The following is a 5,484-nucleotide window of genomic DNA, read 5'->3' on the forward strand; positions in this document are numbered from 1 at the left end:
TCACACAGAGGCCGAGGCTTCCTCAGACAGCCTCGTCCTTCTCTTTCAGCATCCAACTCACATCTGACTGAGTTGCACAGGGATCTAGTGTCTCTGCTCCTGGATCAGCCCATGTGTGTAGTGGAGGAGGGTTCCACTCCTATGCAATGGTTTGGCCCACAGCAAGGCACCACTGTGTCTACCAGGATGTGCACTGAAAGTAGTCCTCTGCTTACTAAACAATAGCTAATCTCTCCCAATCTGTTGACCAAGTTAATTACATTATAGTCTCAGGAATGAAGTCAGGTTAGTTACAGCTAATAGAACCAGAAAACAATTACACACATCACATGGCATTGCAAAGCATTGGGGGAAGGGAAACATGGCTAACAGCAAATGCAAGCAGAGAACAGTTACGTGGCATATTATACAAATACAGGACAGGGAAAAATATATACATCATGACAGGGTATAATACAGGATGTAACTCAGGATCAGTACAGGATCAGTAATGTATGTACACAGTGACTGTACCAGCAGAATAGTGAGTGCCGCTCTGGAGTATACATGGTATATGTGTGTATATATACATGGTATGTGTGTGTATACGGTATATGCAGGGTCGGACTGGGGCTGAAAATCAGCCCTGGCACACAAGCCAAAGCAGCCCACATGCAAATCCATTAAATAGGAACAGTGAAACATTGTGGAGGTTTCTACAAGTTTGGGATGCATTTCGGCAAAGGAATTGAGAATTTGGTCAGGACCAATGGTGTCCTCTTTGCAGAGTAATGCATACAGATACTTATCCATAATGTAATACCATCAGGAGGTATCTGATCATCTCCAAATGTATTCTTCAACAGGACGACCCCAAGCATACTGCCAATGTCACAAAGAGCCTGAGTCCTGGAAGTGATTATATGAGAACCACAGAGCCCTAATCTCAACATCATCCAGACTGCCTGAAGTTACATGTAGAGACAGAACATCTGTGGTTACTTCTCTCAGATGTTTGGGAAAACTTCTCTTCCAAATTACTTCCCTCCCACCCTCCTTTTACCTGACTAGATGGTGGCCCGATTCTAACGCATCGGGTATTCTAGAATATGTATGTAGTTTATTTATGAAGATTTAAAGGGAATCTGTCACCCTTTTTTTCGAATATGTCCTGCCGGCACCGCCATCAGGGGCTTATCTACAGCATTCTGTAATACTGTAGATAAGTCTCCGATGTAACCTGAAAGATAAAAAAAGAGATTATACTCACCCCGGCGTCCGGTCTGATGGGCGTTGCCATCCGGTCAGGCACCTCCCATCTTCATAAGATGCCATCCTCCTTTGTTCCTGTTGTGCCTCTGGGACAGGCGCACTGCTCTTTTGAGGGCAGAGCAGAATACTGCTGTGCGCAGGCGCCAGACCTCTCTGACCTTTACCGGCACCTGCGCACTGCAGTACTCTGCTCTGCCCTCAACAGAGCAATGTGCCTGTACCAGAGCCACGACAGGAAGGAAAGAAGAGGACGTCGTTAGAAGATGGGAGGTGCCGACCAGACCGTGACACCCTCCGGACTGAAACGGATGCTGGGGCGAGTATGAGCGAGATCGCTAGCGCCAGTCAGGATACTTCCGCAGCCGGGAGATGGCATCGCCGGTAGATGACCCACTTCAACCGTCGGGAGATCAGCGGCTAGCGCCGCAGATCTCCCAAAGGTGGCGGTGGAGTGCGTCGTTCGAATTCCGTGCCAATTCGCAGCCGGACTGCGCCTGTCGCTGATTGGTCGCAGCCAGCCGGGCATGACTAATCAGCGATGCGGGATTTCCGTTAAAGACAGACAGAATTAGACGATTATATAGTAGATGTGAAGTATAATCAGGAGGAGGATGGCAGACCCAGGGAAAGGAAAACTTGTGAATCTTTTTTATTTTTGCACTGATCACTAGGCCTCATTTTAGATGTCTACTTCCTGTTGGGCACATGGATATTGGCAGCAATAAACTGTCTCAGACCCTGTCTTTGGAAGTTCAGAAGGCTCCTATACAAATCAGGTCACAGGCCATTATATAGGAGGTGAACTGTGACCTATTGTGAATGGTGAATTCTGCTCTGTACTCTATACAGAAGTGTTTCCTGTCTGTAATGATAATGAGACTGCTGAATAGTCGTCTTTACAAAACTGTATGAGGAGTCTAGCATAAGGCTTAGAAGTCAGTGTGAAAATTCCAACAAGTATGGGGTGCAGTTCATTTTTTTTTCCCATATCACTCCAAAATTCTGATTTTATGTGACTTGATTGCACAAAGTACAAAACTTTTCCTTGGGATACAGGTTTGTCTACACAATGGCCACTTTTGGTTCCTTTTTTTTAACCAACAGGCTTCATTGTCTACATCAGAGTGCTGTTCATCTTCTCCCTGGTCCTGATTTTCATTCTCTCGCCCCGTTATGGACACCAAAACATCCTTGTTTACGTGGCAATATGCTCTCTCTTGGGCACCTTCTCAGTTTCTTCTGTGAAGGGCCTGGGCATGGCTGTGAATGGTCTTCTCACCGGTCTACCAGTTGTCCAACATCCTCTTCCATGGGTCCTCATCCCCATCTTGATCATCTCTGTGGTCACACCAGTGAACTATCTCAACAAATCCCTGAACGTGTTCAACACCTCCTTGGTCTTTCCCATCTACTACGTCTTATTCACCACCGTGGTGATCACTACGTCCCTGATCCTCTTTAAGGAATGGGTGTCTATGTCTCCATTGGATGGCGTAAGTTCAGTTTGCGGGTTCCTCGTGATCATTCTTGGTGTCTTCATGCTCCACGCATTTAATAACCTGGATATAAGTCTTAAAAGTCTAAGGCAACAACTACATCGGGTAGCTTCGGTGTCTACCGAACGGCTGGCCAAGAAGAAGACAAGATAACCCTCGTAGATCACATGGAGACAGAACACACTGGGAACATTTCCAAAGTGTTCGTTATTAGTGATGAGCAAGTACACTTGTTGCTCGGGTGATCTTGGTGTGCTCGGAGATTTAGTTTCTGTCACCTCAGCTGCATGATTTATGGCTGCTGGACAGCCTGAATACATGTGGAAATTCCCTAACAAACAGGCATTCCTCAAGTATTTAGCCTGTCCAGCAGCCACAAATCAAAATACTCGGAGGCCACCCAAGCATGCTTGGGAAAACCCGAGCAACGAGTTTACTCGCTCATCAGTATTCATTATCTACACCTAAACAAGACTTGGGGTGTAATATGTTTGGACTAGTTGATTGGTGCTGTGGTAAAACTTAAATGACTTGACTCTTCACCCAATGTATGATACCTTCTACTTCCAACATCGTACCTTTTTTAGGCAACCTCATTAGATGTGGATCTTTGGTTATGTCTCTGGTCTGTTCCCAAGCACCATATTCCAAAGACATGCAAAAGCCTTCCCTTCCAGAGGGAAAGTCCCAAATGGTTCTGTTATCTGTACGTTGTCAAAAACTTTTATAGCATTTACCTTGTAGTAATCCTATTGATATTTTGTGCAACATGACCTCTTCTGCCTACAGACAAGAATGCAGCAATAGATGCTGGATCTCTACAATATTTTTTGCCTGTATTTATTGAATAGTTAAGTATTGTACAAATTTTCTTTTATTATTTTTTCTTTTCATTACACCCAATGTGTCTTTTATCTGAAAATTTTAATGCAAGTTATAAAAAGTTTACTGCCAAATTCTATGTGGCGGTAGATATATTTTTACGTTCGGTTTGTGTACATGGTGTTGATTCTCAGAGTTTAATGTGAAGAAATTAAAAATAATCACTTTTTTTTACAATATTAAAGGGGTTGTCCACTACTTTAAATTAACTACCCAATGTATCCCCCAGGGCCCCTAATGAATTTTGTAAATACCTCATGTTGCCTATACTGCCTGTGAGCGGCACTATTGCTGGCCGCTCACAGGCAGTACATGACCCCCGGCTGCAGCCGGCTCTTGCTTCCGCTGACGTCCCGCCCAGTGTTGGCAGCAGCAGCTGGGGGTCCCTCTTCCTCCTTCCATGCATGGTCTCCTCACCCCTCTATCCTGGTATGCATGGTCTCCTCACCCCCCCTATCCTGGTATGCTTGGTACCCCTCATCCCTGAATCCTGGCATGCATGGCCCCCTCACCCCCCAATCTTGGTATGCATGGCCCCCCTCACCCCCAATCCTGGTATGCATGGTCCTCTCACCCCCCTATCCTGGTATGCATGGTATCCCTCATCCCCGAATCCTGGCATGCATGGCCCCCTAACCCCCCAATCCTGGTATGCATGGTCCCCTCACCCCCGCTATCCTGGTATGCATGGTCCCCTCACCCCCGCTATCCTGGTATGCATGGTCCCCTCACCCCCGCTATCCTGGTATGCATGGTACCCCTCACCCCCCTATCCTGGTATGCATGGTACCCCTCACCCCCCTATCCTGGTATGCATGGTACCCCTCACCCCCCTATCCTGGTATGCATGGTCCCCCTCACCCCCCAATCCTGGTATGCATGGCCCCCTCACCCCCAATCCTGGTATGCATGGCCCCCTCACCCCCAATCCTGGTATGCATGGTACCCCTCATCCCTGAATCCTGGCATGCATGGCCCCCTCACCCCCCAATCCTGGTATGCATGTGCATGGCCCCCTCATCCTCCAATCCTGGTTTGCATGGCCCCCTCATCCTCCAATCCTGGCATGCATGGCCCCCTCACCCCCCAATCCTGGTATGCATGTGCATGGCCCCCTCATCCTCCAATCCTGGTTTGCATGGCCCCCTCATCCTCCAATCCTGGTATGCATGGCCCCCTCACCCCCAATCCTGGTATGCTTGGTACCCCTCATCCCTGAATCCTGGCATGCATGGCCCCCTCACCCCCCAATCTTGGTATGCATGGCCCCCCTCACCCCCAATCCTGGTATGCATAGTCCTCTCACCCAGCGTCGGACTGGCCCACCGGAGAACCAGTGGATTCTCCGGTGGGCCCTGGCATCTGGTGGGCCCTGGCACCTGCAGGCATACAGGGCCAGCAGTTGCCTAGGGCCCCCGCTGCTCCAGGGGCCCCCAGCCAGTGGTGTGTCGCACACCATGCAGCTGCTATGGGGGCCCCTACCAGCGGAGCAGCAGCGGGTGTCAGGAGGCAGGAGCCCCTGTCCCCGCTGCTAAAGAGAAATGAATATTCACTGCGGAGCAGTGAATATCATTTCACAGTCTCCACCCCCCCAGAGGCCCCGCCCCCAGCCCAGTAAGCCGCTCTGCATCAGGGCCGGCGCCGCCCTCAGTCCTCTCTGCTCCTGACTCACAGCCAGTGCGCGATGACGTCACTACATCGCGCACCCGCTGTGTGTCTGGCAGAGAGGGCAGCTCCTGACACTGAAGCCGGGATCAGCGTGGGAGCGAGGAGGAGAGGTGAGTATTGTGTTTTGTATTTTTTTTTATATCTCTCTCGCTCTCTCTGTCTCTCTCTCTATCTATCTATCTCTATA

The 5,484-nt window shown here is 49.1% G+C and overlaps 1 pseudogene; it reads left to right on the forward strand.

The window, feature by feature from the left end:
- The first annotated feature begins 275 nt into the window (after window positions 1-275).
- LOC141092250 (magnesium transporter NIPA4-like) lies at window positions 276-2,992 on the forward strand (annotated as a pseudogene).
- The last annotated feature ends 2,492 nt before the right edge of the window (window positions 2,993-5,484 follow it).

This window comes from Dendrobates tinctorius, unplaced genomic scaffold, assembly GCF_039654945.1.
Source record: "Dendrobates tinctorius isolate UK_male_01 unplaced genomic scaffold, ASM3965494v1 ptg000059l, whole genome shotgun sequence".
In the NCBI taxonomy this organism is placed as follows: domain Eukaryota; kingdom Metazoa; phylum Chordata; class Amphibia; order Anura; family Dendrobatidae; genus Dendrobates; species Dendrobates tinctorius.